We start from the raw sequence: 23,530 nt of genomic DNA on the forward strand, positions 1-23,530 counted from the left end.
TGATGGGGGAGTGTATGTGACAGAGAGACAGAGAAAAGAGAAATCCAATTTCTCCACTTCATAATAGTTAGCTCATTATACAGTTTCAGTAATTAAATAATCCTCTCCCCACTGATCTGAAATACCATCTTATTCACATCCCAGACACCTGTCTATTTTGGGGTTTATTTCTGTACTCCCAATTCTCTTACATTGATTTGTCTATTCCTGTGCTGATGTTACTCCTCTATTTCTGGATAGCCTGGATATTTTCTTGGGTTTCATTTTTCTAGAATAATTTTGGAATCATTTTTCAACTTCAAATAATTAAGTGAATCAATATCCCTTGATATTTTTATTGCATGGAATTTATGAAATCGAGTATCCCTATGAGATCAAAGTCTGCCTTTCCACTGGTTCACATCTATATTATGTGTTTTGATAGACTTTTATTTTTTTATTTATTTATTTTCTTATGTTAGTCACCATACAGTACATCCCTGGTTTTTTTTTTTTTTTAAAGATTTTATTTATTTATTTGTGCAATACGTGCCCTCCTTACTACCCATCCCCAGCTTATCCCATTCCCCCACCCTCCTCCCCTCTGAAGTCCTCAGTTTGTTTCTCATAGTCCATAGTCTCTCATGTTTCATTCCCCCTTCTGATTACCCCCCTTTCTTTATCCCTTTCTTCCCCTACCGATCATCCTAGTTCTTATGTTCCATAGATGAGAGAAATCATATGATAGTTGTCTTTCTCTGCTTGACTTATTTCACTTAGCATTATCTCCTCCAGTGCTGTCCATGTTGTAGCAAATGTTGAGAACTCGTTCTTTCTGATAGCTGAGTAATATTCCATTGTATATATGGACCACAACTTCTTAATCCAGTCATCTGTTGAAGGGCATCTCGGCTCCTTCCACGATTTAGCTATTGTGGACAATGCTGCTATGAACATTGGGGTGCATATGGCCCTTCTCTTCACTACGTCTGTATCTTTGGGGTAAATACCCAGTAGTGCAATGGCTGGGTCATAGGGTAGCTCAATTTTTAACTTTTTTGGGGAACTTCGCACTGTTTTCCAGAGTGGCTGTACTAACTTGCATTCCCACCAACAATGTAGGAGGGATCCCCTTTCTCCACATCCTCTCCAGCAATTGTTGTTTCTTGCCTTGTCAATTTTTGCCATTCTAACTGGCGTAAGGTGGTATCTTAGTGTGGTTTTGATTAGAATTTCCCTGAGGGCTAATGATTTTGAACATTTTTTCATGTGTCTGTTAGCCATTTGTATGTCTTCATTGGAAAAGTGTCTGTTCATATCTTCTGCCCATTTTATGATTTGTTTATTTGTTTCTCGCGTATTGAGTTTGAGAAGTTCTTTGTAGATCTTGGATACCAGTCTTTTACCTGTAGTATCATTTGCAAATATATTCTCCCATTCCGTGGGCTGCCTCTTAGTTTTTTTGGCTGTTTCCTTGGCTGATAGACTTTTAAGACTTTCTTCATTTAGGACCTACATACTTATTAAGTTTATTCCTAGGATTAAAAAAATTGAAGTATAATTGATATACAGTAAACTGCACATTTTTTTTAAAAGATTTTATTTATTTATTTGACAGAGACAGAGACAGCCAGCGAGAGAGGGAATACAAGCAGGGGGAGTGGGAGAGGAAGAAGCAGGCTCACAGCAGAGGAGCCTGATGTGGGGCTCGATCCCACAACGCCGGAATCACGCCCTGAGCCGAAGGCAGACGCTTAACCGCTGTGCCACCCAGGCGCCCCGTAAACTGCACATTTTTAAGGCAAACAAACTTGGTAAGTTTCGACGAATGCGTGTAATCACGAAAGCACCAATGCAATCAAGACAATGAACATATCTGTAATTCTCAAAATTCCCCCATGTCCCTTTGTAATCATCACTTCCCCCAAGTAACTACTGCTGTGCTTTCTGTCGGTTCACATTAGTTTGCATTTCCTAGAATTCCATATAAATGGAATCGTGCAATATATCCTCTTTTATGTCTGGCTGCTTCTACTCAGCATCATTGTCTTGAGATTCACTCACATTGTCCCATGTATCCACAGTTTGTTTTCTTTATTGCTGAGTACTATTCCATTGTACGAATCTACCATAACTTGGTGACCCATTCAGTTGCTAAAGGGCATTAAGGTGGTTTCCAGTATTTGCTTATTACAAATAAAGCTGCTAAGAGTACTTGTGTATACATCTTTTTATAAACAAGTGCCTTCTTTCTTTTTTCTTTGATAAATATGGAGGAGTGAGATGTTTGGGCCACAGGATAAATGTATGTTTAATTACCAAGAAACTGTCAGGCTGTACTGCAAAGTGGCTACACCAATGACATTCCCACTAGCCATGTAGAAGAGAATTTTGGATCTTATTTTTCTTATTAATCTCTGGTTTTATTGCATTATTAAAACAGAATGGGGTCTGATTTTATTCTACTTTTTTGAATTGATGTAGGTTTCTTTATGGCATTACAAAAGATTGATTTTTATAAATGTTGTGTTGGTACTTAATCGGAGAGTGTTCACTGTGCCCGGGATATGGAATGCAACCTTATTGATTATATAATCCAGAACTTTTATAGCCCTACTTATTTTTGTGTCTATTGTATCTGTCATTTGCTCAGAGAAATGAATTACAGTCTCTTACTGCTATTATGCTTTTGCCAATTTCTCATTATTTCCTTGCAGTTTTGTATTATGGACTCTATTTATTGCAAAAAGATTCATGACTGCTGTAGCTTCGTTGTGTTGTTCCCTTTAACATTCTAAAGTCTCTTTGTTTTATAAACTACCTCTTCACCTAATTTAACCTTACTTGATTTTAAAATATTACCCTGTATATAATTTTTATTAAATCCTTAAAGCTTTTGGGGCGCCTGGGTGGCACAGCGGTTAAGCATCTGCCTTCGGCTCAGGGCGTGATCCCGGCGTTATGGGATCGAGCCCCACAACAGGCTCCTCTGCTATGAGCCTGCTTCTTCCTCTCCCACTCCCCCTGCTTGTGTTCCCTCTCTCGCTGGCTCTCTCTATCTCTGTCACATAAATAAATAAAAAAATCTTAAAATAAAATAAAATAAAAATAAAATAAAATCCTTAAAGCTTTTGATTGTGGAAACTTTCAAACATGTGCAAAAGGATGAAGAAATTGTGAAAATGAACCCACATTGTATCTAGTATCCAGTTCCAACAATTATCAACTGAAGACCAATCTTGTCTGTATTCTGAAAACTCCCTCTATACCTGGATTATTTTGAAGCCAACCCCCAAAACATATAACTTCATCTGTGAATATCTCAATGTATATCTCCAAAAGACAAGGACTCTTTAAAATTCACCATAATAGGACTACCATTCTTTAAACAATTGATAGTCATTCTCTAATATCATTATGAAATAACATCATAGCATTCAAACTCACCTAATGGTTTCCTAATTGTATGGTCTATCCACATCGTGAGCCAGATAAAGCCCATATATTTCAATTGTGTCTTTTAGGCTATAGGTTTTCTGCTCCATCTCTTTCTTTTCCTTGTAATCTCTTTGTCAGAAATACTAGATTTTTTTTTCCTCTGTATCATTTCCCAGAGCCTTGATTTTGAAGAGTTCTCCTCCATGGTATGTAATGTGTTCCTCAATTCCTTGTATTTCCTACAAACTGGTGCTTAGATCTAGAGGCTTGGTCAGATTCAGGTTCAACATTCTGGCAAGAATCCATCGCAGGTGGTGTTATGTACTTCCATCAATCAGCACGTGGTGTCTTTCTCACTTTAATAATATCTCATTTTTAAAAGATCTTCTCATTCATTCTGGGTACCAAAATGGTGCAATATCATATCCTATAATTTCTTCTTCATTTGCGAACTGGATTGTTTCTCTAAGAAGAGACCTTCTAATCAACTATTTGGTTTCTCTGAGGTATAGTTCACATGAGAAAGTCAGTTCCATTTACTTAAATTTTCAGAATAATGAGTTGGTTCTCTAGCATTCACCAAAGGTAATCTATGAATCTCTCCTTTTCTTTTTTTATTTTGTAGTGTTATTTTGAACTCATAGATTTAAAAATATTTGATGTGCTGGAATTCACTGGAAATTGTCATTTTTATTGATGTTGGAGTTGTCTCATCTTTGGACTTTGGGAGCTCTTCAGTTTACATCACGAGTCCCTTTGATATGACAACCATAGAAGTCTTTGATATGTTCCTTGCTTTCTGGTATGATAAGATGTCCCAGATTTAATTTTCTTGTCCCAGATATGGACTCAGTCATTTCCCCAAGAATCACAGACTCTCTTCAGCAGTGAAGGATATTTAGAGATCATAACTTGGGTGCTAACCACTGTGTTCTTTATGTTTTCACTTTCCTGCTATGTCTATGCCCATACTTTGCCTTTCAAACTTTCAGAGATGTTTCATTTTAGATACACGAGTTAAGTTTTGTTCATTAATGTATTTTGAGATTAACAAAACAAACCAGGCTACTTCCATAATTCTGTAATGTATAATTGAAATGGACATACTTAGCAGCAGCAAGACCCCTACATTGGTTCCCCAGTCTATTGCGTGAGGACTATTATGACAGGAAAAGCCAAGTAGAAGACCTTGGCATCTTCCTCCCCTACCAGAATGTAAGCCAAAAACATATCTGGAGGAATTTCTGAGGTCAGTGCCACCTCAAAGAATTAAAAGCTACAGGGATGTTAATTCTACTGCGTGTCCATTGACCTTGCCTAGTTGGCCTGCATGGACATGGTTGGATCTTGGAGGCTCACAGGTGATTATCACATAATCAGGTGGAGATACCAATTGCATTTGCTGTGTCAGATGTAATATCTTTCCTGGAGCAAATCAACTCAGCTTCTCATACTCAGTACACAGCTATTGATGTGGCAAATGCTTTTCCTTCTAAATTAGTGTGCAAGGTCTTCTGAAGCAGTTTGCTTTCACCTCGCAGAGATAATGGTACACTTGCCTCAGAGCCAGGTCAATTTTTTTTTTTAAGATTTTAATTATTTGTCAGAGAGAGAGCGAGAGAGCACAAGCAGGAGAAGCTGCAGGCAGAGGGAAAAGCAGGCTCCCCGCTGAGCAAGGGGCCCGATGTGGTACTTGGTCCCAGGACAATGGGATCATGACCTGAGCCAAAGGCAGATATACTTAACCGACTGAGCCACCCATGTGTCCTGGGCACTGTCAATTCTTTTGCTTTCTACCATAATATAATCAGTATGGAAATCTTGGTTGTCTTGACACCCTATAGAAAATCAAAATAACCTACTACTACATTGATGATATAATGCTGACTGGTTCTGATGAACAGGAAGTAACAAGTATCGTAGCTGTCCTATTAAGATATATATGTGTGTCAGAGAACATAATAAGAACCACAAGACTTCAGGGCATACTTCAACAACAGTTTTTGGAAGTTCGTGGGTCTAAAGCATGTTGGGATATCCCTTCCAAAGGGATCAACACATTACTCTATCTCAGACTGCCTACCAAGATAAAAGAGACAAAATGCTTGACTTACCAGTTGGAGGTCCCATGCACTACATCTGAATGTGTTCCAGCTCAGTCTCCAGCAGGAAAAGGCTCTGCAGCACGTCCGAGGACTGCCACTTGAGTACCACTTACAGACATGGGGTAGAGTAGCCACGCCTATTTTTTCCTTGCTTGATATACGCATATACATCTGTATGCATATTCTTTTTGCCTTCCCACTTCTTGTTATTTTATATTAGGCTTGGTGTTAGTCTTTAGGTTCCAAATGGTTCACATGGACTCCAACTGAATTAGAAATCAGCCTCACCCAGCGATGTGTATGGGCACGGTTAGGATTTTGTGTCTCCATTTTTGGGGAAAAGGCAGGGGGCTTTGATGTACAAGAAATGGTCACCTCTTGTTTGATAGAAACATGGAGCTGTTGTTCCTGTCTTGCACTCCCATCTTCTGGCTTTGTCCTTCTGGAGACTTTGTTCCCCGATACAGGTGCTGGCCCACGTGGCAACACTGTTCTTCATCTTCGGAGCTGAGAAACTTCTTCAGGATATGTCTCAGTGGTGATGTTAGCATATCATATTTCCCCCAGCAACATGGTCGTTTTCAGAGGACTGACTTTAAAGATAATAGTTGTTTCTTCATTTCAGGGGTGTTCTCATCTGTCCTAATTTTGGACACTTTTTTTTTTGCATCTCATTTGTTTATGCTTTATTTAGGGACATCATTTATCTGTGTGTGTCTTCTGTATTCTTCATTTTATCTCTAATTGTTTTCATTAGTTTGCCTTTTTCCTTTCTCTGTGTGATTTGTGTGTGTGTGTGTGTGTAATTCATTATCTTCCTTGAATTTTATTCTCATTTATGAATTAGTTCTATACAGCCCCCCCTCCCCTTTTTGGTCTTCGGTTTCTTTCCTTGGCTCTGAAATCTTCCTATTATTCTTCTTAGTCTATTGAGTTATGTTTGCACGTTTAACCTTTTCTTTCAGACATTTCGTGGTCTCTAACTTTGAGGGCACAACACATTTATTCCTGGTATTTCCTTTTCCCCCCTCGGCTACCTCTGTTGTCCGGAAGGACTTTTCACTTGTTTTAAAGGTCTGCAATCATTTCTCTAAGGAACATCACTCCACTGCTTGTGAATGGCCCTACCCATGATTACCCTTGTTCATCCTCGTGAAGAAGTTACCTAGGTGCTTGTACTAGTCAGAGTTCTCCAAAGAAACAGAACCAAATAGCATGTGTGTATGCGTGTATCTAATGGGGTAGGATGCAGGCTGGAGACTCAGGGAAGAGTTGCAGTTTGAGGCCAAAGGCAATCTGCTGGCAGAATTCCCTGTTTCTCAGGAGAGGTCAGTCTTTGTTCTCTGAAGGCCTTCAACTTATTGGATGAGGCCCACTCACATTATGGATGGTAATCTGCTTTACTGAAAGGCCACCAGTTTAAATGCTAACCTCACCAGGGCGCCTGGGTGGCTGGGTTGGTTAAGCTCTGCCTTTGGCTCAGGTCATGATCTCAGGGTCCTGGGATGGAGCCCCACATCCAGCTCCCTGCTCAGCGGGGAGTCTACCTCTCCCTCTCCCCTTACCCCTCCCCCCTACTTGTGTATACTCTCTCTCTCTCTCAAATAAATAAGGAAAAAACCCAAATGTTAACCTCACCGCTTTCTTACACCAGACACAAAAATAAACTCAAAATGGATTGAAGGCCTAAACGAGAAACTGAAACCACAAAACCCCTAAAAGAAAACAGAAATCTAAAAAGGAGGCAGAAATCTCTTGGACATCAGCCTTAGCAACATATTTATGGATATGTCTCCTCAGGCAAGGGAAACAGAAGCAAAAATAAACTACCAGAACTACATCAAAATAAACAGTTTTTGCACAGCAATGGAAATTGTCAACAAAACAAAAAGGTAACCTATGGAATGGGAGAGAACATTTGTAAATGACATGTCTGATAAAGGGATTAATGTCCAAAATAAATAAAGAACTTACAAAATCCAACATCAAAAAATAAATAATCCTATTAAGATGGGCAGAAGAGGACCTGAATGGAATTTTCCCAAAGAAGACAACCAGATGGCCAGCAGACACATGAGAAGATGCTCACCGTTACGAATCAACATGCATGCAGGTCAAAACCACAATGAGACATCGCCTCACACCTGTCAGGATGGCTAGAATTAAAAAGACAAGAAATAACAAGAGTTGGCGAGGATGTGGAGAAAGAGGAACCCTTTTGCACTGTTGGTGGGAATGCAAACTGGTGCAGCCACTCTGGAAAACAGTATGGAGGTTCCTCAAAAAAATTAAAAGTAGAACTACCCTATGATCCAGTAATTATACTGCCACATATTTACACAAAGAAAACGAAAACACTAATTTGAAAAGATATATGCATCTCTATGTTTATTGTAGCATTATTTGCAATAGTCAAGATATGGAAGCAGCCCAAGTGTCCTTTGGTAGGTGAGTGGATAAAGAAGATGTGGGGTGTGCATATTATAAATATATTTATATAAAATATATATACAATGGGATATTACTCAGCTGTAAAAATGAATGAGATCTTGCCATTTGTGACAACATGAATGGACCTAGAGGGTATTATGCTAAGTGAAAGAAGTCAAAATGAGAAAGACAAATACCATATAATTTCATTTATATGTGGAACCTAAAAAACAAAACAAAACAGAAACAGACTCATAAATACAGAGAACAAACTAGTGTTGCCAGAGGGGAGGGGTTGGGAGATGGGAGAAAGAGATGAAGGGGATTAAGAGATACAGACTTCCACTTATAATACAAGTCACAGAGATGAGAAGTACAGGAAAGGGAATACAGTCAACAGTACTGTAATAGCGTCAGCTGGTGACACATGGGGACTACGCCTCTCTTGGTGAGCATTATATATACAGACTATTGAATCAAAGTGTTGTGCGCCTGAAGCGAGCATAACATATGTCAACTAAAATAATAAACATTAAAAAATGCTAACCTCATCCAAAAAAAAAAACCTTCACAGAAGCATCTGGAATCATGGTTGACCAAGTATCTGGACACTGTGTCCCAGCCAAGTCGACACATAAAGTTAACCATTGTAGGACTGCGCCAGTGTTTTCTGAATACTGGTGTTCAGAAAAAATGGGTAACCAGAAATGGGCAAACTATCTTCAGACATGTAAAACGGAATTCATCAGCCAACTGTGCTTTCGAGAAGCACAAACTTCTGAGGGAAACACCTGTACTCTTTAATACAGGCTGATCCAATAGGTGGCATTTTATCCATTCAAGAGGATGGCAACAACAATTATTGATGGCGAGTCAGTAACTGTACTCACAGCTTTGGGAAGACCAGAATTTCTTCCAAGCTGTCAGAGAAAGAAGGTAACTTGCACCAGCGAGTGATTGAAATAAAGCACCCTGATAGCTCGCCCAGACCACACCACACTAAAAGTTATCACCTTTGTTCATTTTCTCTCTTCCCCAAGTTCCCTTTGGTTGAGGGTTCTCTCCCTCTGGGCCCCAATTCTGTTCATTTCTCTTAAACCAAACCCCCCCTCTATGATTTAGGTCCCTCTCAAACGCTGTAGCAATTGGTGTCCACACCAGGCATTTTACTACAGCCTGTTATTTATCCTACATATCCATACTTCCCCTGACGCACAGGAGAACAAGTTTCTTGAAGACCATCTTATCTCTGGAGTCCAGCACACAGGGTGGGCAGTTAATGAGCTGTTAACATCTGTTAAGAATGACACTGTTCACTTTTTCTTAACATTGTATTTAGAGGTTGCTGTAAAAGTATGATATCTTTATATAAGATTTCAGGGATAAATGTGGACTTGAGTAAGGCAACCTACTCCTATCTAAATCCCAATGGAAATAAACAAGGGAATAAAAACACTGAAAAGTGTCTTATCCCTTTCTGTGGAAGAGGACTATCACATGACAGAAAATGAATTTCTGGAAGTCACAGTGAGCTGGGACATGATCAAGAACACCAAGAATTAGTCTGTAATTCCCTTTCTAAGAGAGCAGCCTGAACTTGTGCATTTTTGAATCTAAGAATATTCCCCAGGTTTTTTTCTTTTAAGATTTATTTATTTGAGAGAGTGAGAGAGAGAGAGATCGTATGTGAGTCTGCGTGAGCTGGGGGGGGGAGGGACAGAAGAGAGAATCTTCAAGCAGACTCCTCATTGAGTGCAGAGGCCAACCTGGGGCTCAATCTCACAATCTATGAGACCATGACCTGAGCTGAAACCAAGAGTCAAATGCTCAACCAACTGAACCACCCAGGCACCCCTCTTTTCTTTCTTTCTTTCTTTTTTTTTTAAGGTAGGAGGAAACAGAGTGGGCTATCGGACATACTGGCAGCACTCAACCCAGTACCTTCTTGCCTATAAATATCAGTAACATTTATGGATCTTAGTTCATGGTGCAGAGTCTCTAATAGATACAGAGAAGACAGAGACCTTGGCCCACGGCTCTGGCCCCTCCTTATTCCCTTTGAGGTCTTGATCACAGAACCATAACAAGGTCTTGACCTTAAGATATGAAGGAAGAACGCCATCAGCACCTGAGTCATGCATGCGATGATCTAAGAAGAATGTCAGGGGCAAATACAGGCATGGATGGAACTCTCAGCTACCAAGTCTAAATAATTACATCTGCATAAACAGATAAGCAAAATTCTATGACTTGAAAGGAAGCTTAGAAAAATGCTCGTGAGCCAGCAAAGCCATATCTGCAGCAGCCATTTTGTTGTTTTGGGTTCTCAAAGGCAAGAGAACTACCAGGTATCCCTGCATGATGGTGGGTCCCTAAATTTGTATCTCTCCACATTTCCTTCAAAACACTGTACAGAACAACAAGAACAAATAAAAACATCATCAACCCATGCCTTTAGCATACCAGAAGACAAAGAATACTATAAATGCAAATTCATTTAATGTATTAATTCTAGCTCTGAGACTAAAACAAAGGGGAGGGGAGGGATGGAAGGAAAATACACAAAGGGACAGTAAACTAAGTTGATGGGTTGTTGTATAGGCGATAGGGAGGAGTCTGTGAATACTTTTCAGAACTGACAAACCAAATGAATAGAAAATGTAGGACAAAGATTACTGCAAACGGTTTAACTATAAAGGTAACTAAACAAATATTCTAGGACTTGGCCAACCTTCCTAAATACCAAAACAAAATTTAAAGATTAGAACAAGAAAACACATCAAATACAGAAATATAATAAATACACATGTGTAGTAATTATCAAGTAGTAAGACAGAATTGAGGCCAAAGATACAAACCATATCAATAGATGTTAGTGGACTTAACTCACCTCATAAAAGGATTTTCAAGTTGGCTCATAAAGTCAATATATATACAAGAGACATACCTAAAACAAAGTTTTTCAGAAAAGTTTTTAAAAAATGGCAAAATAAATCAGATAAGTGGAAATGAAAAGAAAGCTGAAGTTGTAATCCTGATTATCAGACAAAGTAGTATTCAAGTCAAAAAACATTAAGCAAAACAAATAAAGATTTTAAAACCACAACTTACAGTTAAGATATAATAAAGAATAGCTATGCACCAAATAACACAGCAACCAACTATAAAATGAGAAAGGATGGAGAGGCAAAGAGCTCCAGATAGAAACACACTAATGACAGGAGCCTTTAACATATCACTGTAAGTACGGGAATTAACATATCACTGTACGGTCAGGAACAAGATCAAATGGAGAAAAAAACAAGCAAGAATAATGGCTTAACATAACCAATAAGGCAGATTTTATGCATATATAAGTTTTACATCCTGATTATGGGAAATACATTTTCTCAAGCATACATGAGTCATTAGCAAAAACTGGCCATATATAAGGTCACGAAGAAAATATTATTAAACTCCCTAAAGTAGAAAATTACTAAAGTACTCTGTGATTATGAAATTAAACTAAAAATTAAAAAAATAATTTAAAAGACTCTTCCACTTAGAAATTTAAAAATATTCTATTAGGCTTAATTTTTCCAATGTCTATGGAACATATACAAAAATTGATTGTATATTAGGCTACACAGGAAACCCTGATTAATTCTTCAAAGCTGAAAATGAACGGGTCACACTACCTTAACAACACGTAATAAAGTCAGAGAGTTAAAACCCAAGATTAAACAAACAAAAATCTTGTAAAATTTGGAAATAAAAACGAAACAAAATGCTTTTTATTAAATCTTGGATCAAAGAGAAAATAAAAGTTAAAATTATAGTACACAGAAAATAACAACAACAAGGACATTACATTTCAAAACCTCCATAATATGAGGTAGATTCCTGGTATGAGAATAAAAGATTGAGTATTCAACTCATGGAAACAGAAAACAAGCCCAAGAAAAGCAGGAGTAAGGAATTAGTAAGGATAAAGGTAGGGTATTAGTGAATAGAAAAATGAAGTGGTGTTATTGATAAACAAACTGAAGGAAAAAAATAACATAGATTCTGATAGACTCACCAAGACAGAGTAAAGAAAACACATTTAAATTAACAAAATTGCTCAAATAAACAATCTAATCTTACACCTAAAGGGACTAGAAAAAGAAGAACAAACAAAGCCCAGGGTGAGTAGAAGAAAGAACATAATAAAGATCAGAGCAGAAATAAATGACACAGAAACTAAAATAACAATAGAAAAAAAAATCAATGAAACTAAGAGCTGGTTCTTTGAAAAGATCAACAAAGCCCACAAACTCTTAGCCAGACTCATCAAGAAAAGAGAAAGGACCCAAATAAGTAAAATCAGAAATGAGAAAGAAGAAGTAACAACTGATACCACAGAAATATAAAGGATTATAAGAGAATACTATGAAAAATTACATGCCAACAAATGGCACAACCTAGAAGAAATGGATAAATTCCTAGAATCAGACAATCTTCCAAAACAATAGGAAGAGATAGAAAATCTGAATCGACCAATTTACAAGTAATGAAATTGAACTGGTAATCAAAACACTACCAAAAAATAAATGTCCAAAACCAGATGGATTCACAAGTGATGGGTACCAGACACTCAAAGAAGGGTTAATACCTGTTCTCCTCAAACTATTCCAAAAAATAGAAGAGGAAGGAAAGCTTCCAAATACATTCTATGGGGTCAGCATTACCCTGTTACCAAAACCAGACAAAGACACCACAAAAAAAGAAAACTACAGACCAACATCCCTGATGGACATTGATGCAAAAATCCTCAACAAAATCCTAGCAAAATACCATACAGCAATACATTAAAAAGATCATTTACCACTATTAGGTGGGATTTATTCCTGGGGTGCAAGAAATGATTCAATATTTGCAAATCAATCAATGTCATACACCGTATCAGCAAAATGAAAGATAAAAATCATATGATCATCTCAATAGATGCAGAAAAAGCATGTGGCAAGATTCAATATCCACTCATGATAAAAACTCTCAACAAAATGGGATTAGAGGAAACATAATAAAGGCCATATATAAAAAACCCACGGCTAACATTATCCTCAATGGTTAAAAACAGAGCTTTCCCTCTAAGGTCAGGAACAAAACAAGGATGCCCACTCTTGATACTTACATTCAATATAGTACTAGAAGTCCTAGGCACAGCGGTCGGACAAGAAAAAGAAACGAAAAGCATCCAAATTGGTAAAGAAGAGCTTAAACTGTCACGATGTGCTGACGACATGATATTATATATAGAAATCTTAAAGACTCCACTGAAAAACTGCTAAAAGTAATAAATGAATTCAGTAAAGTGGCAGGATACAAAACTACTACCCAGAAATTGGTAGCATTTCTATTCACTAACAGTGAAGTTGCAGAAAGAGAAATTAAAAAAAAAAAAATCACCATGTACAATTACACCAAAAATAATAACATACCTAGGAATAAACTTAACCAAAGAGGTGAAAGACCTATATTCTGAAAACTGCAAAACACTGATGAAAGAAATTGAAGATGATACAAACAAATGGAAAGATATCCCATGCTCACGGATGGGAAGAATTAATATTGTCAAAATGTCCATACTACCCAAAGCAACCTACAGATTCAGTGCAATCCCTATCAAAATACCAACAGCATTTTTCACAAAAGTAGCACAATTAATACTAAAATTTGTGTGGAAACACAGAAGACCCCAAATAGCCAAAGCAATCCTGAGAAAGAAGAACAAAGCTGGAGGTATCACAATTCTAGATTTCAAAATACACCACAAAGCTGTAGTAATGAAAACAGTATGGTACTGGCACAGATCAATAGAACCGGATAGAGACCCAAGAAATAAACTCACACATATGTGGTCAATATCAATGACAAAGGAGGCAAGAATACACAAAGGGGAAGAGACAGTCTTTTCAATAAATAGTGTTGGGAAAACTGGACAGCTATATGCAAAAGAATAAAACTGGACTACTTTCTAAAACCATACACAAAAATAAACTAAAAAATGTATTAAAGATCTAAACGTGAGACCTGAAACCATTAAAAACCCTAGAGAAAAACACAGGCAGTAATTTCTCTGACATCAGCCGTAGCAACATTTTTCTAGATACATCTCCTAAGGCAAGAGGAAGCAAAAATAAACTAATGGGACTACATCAAAACAAAAAACTTTTGTACAGCAAAGAAAACCACTAACAAAAGACCTACTGAATGGGAGAAGATATTTGTAAATGACATATCTGATAAGGGATTAGTAGACAGAATATATAAAGAATTTATAAGCTCCAACATCAAAAAACAAATAATCTGATTAAAAATGGGCAGAGGACCCGAATAGACATTTTTCTAAAAAAGACCTACAGATGGCCAACAGACACGTGAAAAGATGTGCAACGTCACTAATCATTGGGGAAATGCAAATCAAAACACAATGAGGTATCACCTCATGCTTGCTAGAGTGGCTAAAATCAGAAACACAAGAAACAATAAGTGTTGGTGAGGATGCAGAGAAAAAGAAACCCTTGCATACTGTTGGTGGGAATGTAAATTAGTAGTATAGCCACTGTGGAAAACAGTATGGAGGCTCACCAGAAAATTAAAAATAGAATTACCATATGACCCAATAATTCTACTTCTGGGTATTGACCCAGGGAAAATGAAAACACTAATTCAAAAAGATATACATCCCCCTGGGGCACCTGGGTGGCTCAGTCAGTTGGGCGTCTGCCTTCAGCTCAGGTCATGATCCCGGGGTCCTGGGATTGAGCCCTGCGTTGGGCTCCCTGCTCAGCGGGGAGCCTGCTTCTTCCTCTCCCTCTGCTGCGCCCCCTGCTTGTGCTTCCTCTCTTTCTCTCTCCGTCAAATAAATAAATAAAATAATAAAAACAAGATACATGCATCCTATGTTTATTGCAGCATTATTTACAAGAGCCAAGGAATGGAAGCAACCTAAGCGCCCACTAAGAGATGAATAAACTATACTCAAATAAAAAAATAAGTTACCAAAGTGGAGAATTACTATTAGAGAATTGGCAAAATAAAGTCATTTTTCCTCCTCTTACTACTCCCTCTCTCAAAACTCACAAAAAAGGATGCAATTTAGGCTCCGCAATGGGATGAGACTTTCTTTGATCTGGAAGACAGCCAGGGTGAAGCAGTGAATTCCATTTTCTGGAAGGTTGGCTGGGGTGGGGGGCTGGCTTTGGGTGCAGTGTGGCAGAATTTCAGGGCATCCAGACCCAGTGACCAAGGTCCCAGGTGGTACAGGGTCTTCAGCAGCAGAAGAAAGGTCTTTGCTGGGTGAGTCCTGCTATGGGGACAGGCAAGCATTGCTTCTGGCTTTGTAGCCTCCAAATTTGACTGACCTACCCATAGGTTTTGTGAGCTACTTAATGTCCCTCGGTAAGTTCCTTTGTTTGCTTAAAATTGCTACAGTGAGTTTTGCACTTAATGACCAAGAACCCTCACTGATAGGAAGAAAGTCAGAGCCCTAAGTGTCCATTGATTGGGGCAGTCTTCTCTAAACTTTTTTTTTTTTATGGCGATCTATTATCAGAATAAACTAGACGTACCTGAACATATATTTATTACCTCATAGCTTATATACAGATAATGATATGTTCATTATCGTATAAATGATAAAACAGATTGAAGCATAAGTTTTTTTTTTAAGATTTATTTATTTATTTGAGAGAGAGAGAATCTCAAGCAGACTCGCTGATGAGTGTGGAGCCCGATGCAGGGCTCGATCCCAAGACCCTGAGATCATGACCTGAGCCGAAACCAAGAGTCGGATGCTTAACCCACTGAGCCACTCCAGGCGCCCCTCAAGTGTAAGTTTTAACCTGATGAGATAGAAGTAAACAATACTTAAAACCAATTCATTTTTATTTTATTTATTAACAGCACATCTTTATTTATATAAAACCCACACTCCAAATAATTTTCTTAATAAAATCTGGCTTTTTTTTGGACTGACTTTTGGTAGATCTGATGAGATTGCTGTAGTTTCTACTTTGTAATGTGGCTGATGGAAAGTTCATTTCTAGCAGTAAAATGTCTGCCCTTTCAGTCTTACTGTCTTGCTTGAGCTTGCTTTCGTATTATCTTCAGTCCACAGTTTTTTTGGGGGGGGAGTTGTTTTGTGTTTTGGTGATTTTTTTTTGCTTTGTTTGTTTTGGCAGGGATTTTTGTAACGTCCTTGTTCACTTTGCGCTGGCTCGGCTTTAAAACCAGGCAGTGTAAGCCTGTCTAAGTGTCTAAGCCAGGTGCACTATCTTGTAAGACCCTGAGAGGGAACGAACAGGGCAGGAGCCCCTGCCCACAACTCTCCGTGTGCAGCTCCCGCCTTCCCACACGCACCACACATCCACTGGTATGCCAGCGGAAGAGGGGTGTCCTGGTTCAACTGCATATTTTCTTTAGTTAAGATAAAAATACCATCGCCTGCAGCCCCCTCTTTCCTTTTTGGAGCCCCTCGGGTCATCTGGCACCCCCCAGGGGAGTGAGTGCTCCACTTGGGAGACTGGCTAGGAGCACTGAGATCCAGGAGCAGGTGTCAGTGACGAAAGGGGCTCTTCCTGCATGACCGGTGGGACACTGCAAAGGCATTGGAGGTGGAGCTGAAGGAGAAGCTGCCCTGGCAGCCTGGACGTTTAGTCTGTGACCTGGTCGGCGTGGCTGAGGCTGGCTCCTGAGGGGAGGCAGTCCCTCCAGACCACAGCACAGGGAGTATGACTCAGCTCTGAGCCAACCACCCACTTGAAAGTGTAATAGGAGGGGAGACTTACGACCAGGAAAGACTTGGGAGCCACTGTTATTTGGCTAACTCAATAGGTAGTTCCAAACTCTTTTTCATCACCCCCACCGTAGAGGCAAGGGAACCTGAAATACTTGCTTTCTCTGCCACATGACATGATTCTGGTCAAGGATACATGAGTAGATTTCTGCTAGGGCCTTCCGGGAAAACATTTGCTTTTCTTGGTAATACAGAAAATCACATAATTAGTGCCACTCCTCTACTCCTTCCTACCTTCAGTTCAGGTGTGATGGCTGGAGTTACAGCAGCCTCTTTGTTCCCTGACAACACGGAGGGAGAAGTCAAGCAACTTGCACAGATGCTGACCCCCACAGGTTGGGCCCCTGATCAAACACCAGCAATTACTTGTGCCTACGTAACAAGAATGTTATTTGGAATAAATTCTGTTTGTTTGATACTAGTTTTTGTTTTTTTGCTTTGAATTTTCTGTCGTATGCTCTAAAGCATTCCCAAGAGCTACAAGACACTTACATTGTAGAGTAAAATTATAGACCCTTTCCTGCCCCCACCCAGCATCACTCATCCCCACCTATTCTGCAGCACGTAGCCAGCCCCATTCACAGATAACGCCCCAGAAACAAACTCGTACAGGTTTTGTTCACGCAAGCAGCAAAAGCAAAGGAGGGAAGAATCATAGGCAGTTGGAAACACGGAGCTCATAGGGGTAATATCCAAAATAATAGAAACACAACAGCAGACTAAATATTACTTAGATGAAAATGAAAAGTCGATGCTTAAACAAACACTTCCCCTCTCCCCCTTTAACCCAAAGAAAGGAAAAAGATGGAAGTATATTGGCAGGGTGGTAGCATTATCTGTGAGCTTTTTTCTAGCTTTGTCTTTTTGTGTTTCCAACGCGCCCCCGCCCCCATGGGTTTGGGTTACTTTCTCAATCAGAAAAAAAACCCCAATATTTAAGAAAAGTTAACACTCTTATATCCTCAAGTCTCTGCTCTGGTGGCTTGGGTTTTAGGTCAGAAAGTAAGAGTCGTGCTGTCCTTACTGTGTATGTATCCACTTTTGGCCCAAACTTGGCGCATCAACTTCCTTCCTCTGCCCCGGGCGGATGCTGACCTCAGCCCAGCCCTGGTGGCAGCCCCAACAGCCCTACCTGAGCAGCTCTCAAGAGCCCTGTGTGTCTGAGCTGCAGGCAGGGGACGCGGAACTGGAGAAGGGGACCTGGTTGCTCGAATGCCTCTGACCAACCGGCCCTGGAAGTCCGCTGACCTAGAGACCCAAGCGAGCCTCAGTGCACTGGTCCTGTTGACCCGTGTGGGGAAGAGGGAGCTCGCACTGAAGGAGGACAGGACAGGAAGGACCGGATCTGGAAGCAAAGAGAGCAGGTGGCCGGAGGTCCTGTGGGGTAGTTGGGAGGAGGGGGAGACCACTGGGCTGAGCGCTGTCCCAGCTCCGTGCCTTCAGGCCCCTAAGGCTTTGTGCCCTTACAGGGATGTTATGAAAATTAACTGTGTTACCTGCTCTTGTAAATTATATGGTGCTTTTCAAAAACCCAAGGGATTATTAATTATTAATCAATATAGTTTATTCATAATAATGAGACAGTGGCGTTAGCTCAGTTTACCTCTGAGTTTTTGTTGTTTTGCTTTTGTCTTTGTTTTTGTTTTTTTGTCTGGGAGCCTCTCACATATTTAACATTGAGGTTTGGGTCTTTCATGACTAAGACAATTTGATTTTTTTTCCCTGCAGGTACTATTGATTCAATTAAAGAATTTCAATAGGTATAGTGATAGCTTTTAAAAAGCTATTTGTTTATAAACACAACAGACTTAAATCCCAATTTTCCACAGTAGGAAGAAAACAGTTAATGTCTAAAATGGACGATTAACTAATTAAGCTTTATAAGCATATGACTTAGAAATATAGAGACAGATACCCTTTGTTTACGGACTAGAAGAATTAATATTGTTAGAATGTCCATGCTACCCAAAATGGTCTACAGATTCAACCCAATTCCTGTCAAAATTCCAATGGTTGTTTTTCGCAGAAATAGAAAAACAATCCTAACATTTGCAAAAGGCCCCAAATAGCTAGAGTAATCTTGAGCGGGAAGGAAAAAGCTGGAGGCATCACGCTTCCTGACTTTGAACTACATTACAGAACTGTAGTAGCAAAAACCACATGGTACTGGCATAAAAACAGACACATACACCAACAGAACAGAACAGAGGAGAGCCCAGAAACTCACATATACAGTTAACTAATTTTTGACAAAGTGCCAAGAATATGCCCTGGGGAAAGGATGGCCTCTTCAATAAATGGTGTTGGGGGAACTGGACAGCCTCATGCAAAGGAATGAAATTAGACCCGTATACAATACATAGTTAATGGATTAAATACTTAACAAAAGGCCGAAACCATTAAGCTCCTAGAACAAAGCACAGGATAAAATGCCCTTGACATTGCTTTTGGCAAGGATTTTTCAGAATAGATGCTTTTGGCAAGGATTTTTCAGAATAGAAACCAAAGCAAAAATAAACAAGCAGGACTACATCAAACCAAACAGATTCTGCACAGTAAGGGGAGCAATCAACAGAATTAAAAGGCCACCTATGAAACGGGAGCAAATATTTGCAAACCATCTATCTGATAAGGGATTAATATCCAAAAATATAAGGAACTCCTGATTCAATGGCAACAACAACAACAACAACACAAACAAAAGAAAAACCTGATTAAAAAATGGGCCAAGGACCTGAACAGACATTTTTTCCAAAGAAGATATACAAATGGCCAACGGGAATATGAAGAGGGGCTCAGCATCACTCATCATCAGGGCAATGCAACTCAAAACCACATCGAGAGAGCTCCTCACACCTGTTAGGATTGTTATTATCACAAACTCAGAAGATTCACTCATATGTGAAATATAAGAAACAGCACAGAGGATTATAGGGGAAGGGAGGGAAAACTGGAAGAAATCAGAGAAGGAGACAAACCACGAGAGGCTCATAACTGTAGGAAACAAGCTGAGGGTTGCTGGAGGGGAGGGGCGTGGGGATGGGGTACCTGGGTGATGAACGTTAAGGAGGGCACGTGATGTGATGAGCACCGGGTGTTACGTGCAACTGAGGAATCACTGACCTCTATATCTGAACCTAATGATGTACTATACGGTGGCTAATTGAATTTAAATTAAAAAAAGACTCAAAGATAACAAGGGCTGATGAGGATGCGGAGAAAGGGGAACCCTCGTGCACCACTGGTGGGAAAGCACACTGGTGCAGCCACTGTAGAAAACAGGATGGAGTTTCCTCAAAAAGTTAGGAATAGCATTACCATGTGATCCAGCAATCTTTCTCCCGGGTATAGATCCGAGGGAAACAGAATCACAGTCTCAAAGAGGCATCTTCACTCCCGTGTTCACTGCAGCATCAGTCACAGCAGCCAAGACGTGGAAACAATCTAGGAGCCCGGGGGCAGATGAATGGATAAAGAAGATGCGGTGTCCACACACAAGGGAACGTCACTCAGCCTCAAACGAGAAGTAAATCCAGGGGCACCTGGATGGCTCAGTCGGGTAAGCGTCTGCCTTTGGCTCTGGCTGTGACCCCAGGGTCCTGGGATGGAGCCCTGCATCAGGCTCCCTGCTCGGTGGGGAGACTGCTTCTCCCTCTCCCTCTGCCCCCTGCTCGCACTCTCTCTCTCTCAAATAAGCAAAATCTTTAAAAAAAGCAGTAAATTCTGCCATTTGCAACAACATGGATAAACCTAAAGGACAAAGTGAACTAAGACACAGAAAGACAAGTGCTTTATGAGCTCACGTATCCGTGGAATCTAAAAAAACAAACAAGAACAAAAGTTGAACTCACAGTGACAGAGGAGAATGGCGGTCAGCAGAGGATTGGAGCCGGCAGAGGAGGGGGAGACTTTGATCCAAGGGCACAGACGTCCGGTTTCACGGGGACTACATTCCGGGAACCTCACGTAAAGCATGGTGACTGTAGTTAGTAATAATGTCCTATACATTTGAAGTGCTCTAAGAGTGTTCCCATCACACACACACACACACAAAAGTAACAGGAAGGGGAGGGATGTGTTAATTAGTTTGGTTGTGGAAATCATTTCACAATGCATACGTATATCAAAACATTATATTGTAGACCTTAAATACGTATAATTTCTATTTGCCAAAAAATAAAAATATTAAAAAAAATAGAGATAAAAGTGTAAATACCTATAAATACCTTTATAGGGTCCAAATCAAACTTCACAGGCTCTGGTGTTCAGCGTCTCCTGTTTCCGTAGGCTTACGTTTTATTTTTAAAAATGTTTAAAAATGTATTTATTTATTTGAAAGAGAGAGAGAGTAGGGGGAGGGGGAGGGGGAGTGGGAGAGGGAGAGAGATCATCTCAAGCAGATGCTTTGTTGAGCATAGAGCCCAACACGGGGCTTGATCCCATGACCCTGAGACCTGACCTGAGCTGAAATCAAGAGTCGGACCGGTAACCAAACTGAGCCACCCAGGCGCCCCAGGCGTATATTTTAGAGGGGAAACTTTGGAAAATGTACGATGGAGCTGGCCAAGGAGGCTCCATGCACCAGCGCGGCCAATTCCAGTGAGCTTGTTTTTACTGAGCAAGCACAGTTTCTTCTTAGAGGACAACTAACATAACTCCGGACTCCGACGAGGTATGGGGCTTGTTGCCACAAGATTCTTTTCAGAGGGAGCCATGATCACACACACAGAGCACTTACTTTGGGCTGGGTGTGTTCAGGGTGAAGAAAGAGGTCACCCTCAGCCCCTACCATTTTTTTTAATGGGGAGTGTCAGCGGCCCCGTGTGAACCCTACCGTGACCAGCGTCCTAGCCCGAGGCACTCAACTCCAGGAAACAAATCCTCTTTTCAGCTGGCTTTGGAGCTGGAGGACATGGATGGGTCAGCAGGGGAATTTCCAAACACACTTGCCAGGTCCTGCGGGACTCAAGAGTAGCGCTCAGCGGCCATAGCAATAACCAGAGAATTCCAGCAGAGGGCACTGTTCCCCCAACAATCCGAAACGGAAAGCAACGTGAAGGAAAGCCAAGAACCTTCTTTAAAAAACGACTCCCCCCCTCTTCAATATTCTCAGCTCTCTGCAAAGCGCGTACGGAAAGTATAACATTCAGACTAACTAGAGCTAACCAGTCACACATTCCTAGGGTGTAGCTTTAAAAGCATCAGGTGACCAATAGACACCCAGTTTTGTAGTTTGCCTCAAGCCACTTTTAAAATTTCTCAGAAAATCTGGTTTTCATGAATCGACAAAGCCTACCTTGCAAAGAAAGAGCTCCGGGTGAGGAAGGGAGGGTGACAGGGACTGGATACCCGCTCAGGACTCCACACCTGGTGTTCGGAGGTTCGGACGCTTCTGCTGCAGCCCCACCATTGCCAGGGAGGCGGGAACACGGTATCCTTTCCCTAGATGAGGAAATCCTGGTTCAAGGGTGTTGTCCCGCGGGGTCTCAGGCTCCTCTGTAGATGCCCCAGGACCTGGGAGGAGAGGCTGAGAGCAGCTGTCCAAGCTAGGGCTCAAGTCTGCTCTCCCCACGAATGGGATGGGCAGTAGGACCCCTCCCTTTTAGGAATGTTCTAGACCAGTGGTTCTCCACTGGGGGCTCTTTGGTCACCCACCCCATGGGGGGAGGTTTGGCAATAATAATTAGCTGTCACAATTTTGGGGGTGCTCCTGGAATCTAGTGGTGGGGGGTCAGAAAAGCAGTTGAACATCTTACAAAGCACAGCGCTGCCCCCCCCCCCCGAATTATCTGGCTCAGAATGTTAATGGTGTTAAGTTTGAGAAACCCTAGATTCTAGATCTGGGATTCTCAAAGTGTGGTTCCCAGACCAAGCGCACCAGCGTCACCTGGGGACTTGTGACAGGTGCCCTGTGTCAGACCCATTCAATCAGAAGCTCCAAGAGCAGCCCATGCTTTAATGAGCCTTTCAGATGATCTAATGCATGCTCAAGTTTGAGAAGCACTTACTTGCAGATGCTACTGCTTGAGATAAGTAGTCTAACCCTGGGCGTCTAAGATACTAGCGTGCTTACAATCACTGCAGAATGGTGAAAAAGCAGATTCTGATTTAGCAGTCCTGAGGATTTCCAGTTTTTACAAGCTCCAGCTGCTGCTGCTGCTGGGAGCCCACATTCTGAGAAGAATCCAAGGTACTGGTTCCAAAACTTGTCGGATCATTAGACTGGAAGTGCCTATTGGAACTTCAGATCCCCAGGCTCCCCCCGAGGCCCACTAAGTACTTGGGACATCTCCAGAGGAGGGGTCTGGGAATCTGCATGTTAAAACAGCACCCCCAGAAGATTCTCATGATCAAGAAGGTCTGAAAAAATTGACTTCAGAAGGCAAGTTCAGGTATTATTGATTAACGATGTCATCTGTGACTCCCCTTAGTCTATGGCAGAAATTCTCAATCTGGGCTGGGAGAAAACCCCCGGGGAGCTTCGAAACTCTCCGTGTACACAGGTCACAGAGCAGACCGAATATTATCAGACCCCCCGAGGCTACGACTAGAAGCAGTACTTTAAAGAGATGCCTAGGGGATTCCAACGTGCAACTGTGCGTCAGAATCGGCGACCTTCGAAAAGTCTGGAATCAAACAGAATTACCGTATGACCCAGCAATTCCACTCTTATATTCCCGTGTGAACAGAACACATACGTCCAAACCAAAACTTGTACACCGATGTCCACAGCGGCGTGATTCATGATGGCCCCAGG

The sequence above is a fragment of the Ursus maritimus genome, unplaced genomic scaffold (assembly GCF_017311325.1).
Source record: "Ursus maritimus isolate PB19 unplaced genomic scaffold, ASM1731132v1 scaffold_27, whole genome shotgun sequence".
NCBI classification, from domain to species: domain Eukaryota; kingdom Metazoa; phylum Chordata; class Mammalia; order Carnivora; family Ursidae; genus Ursus; species Ursus maritimus.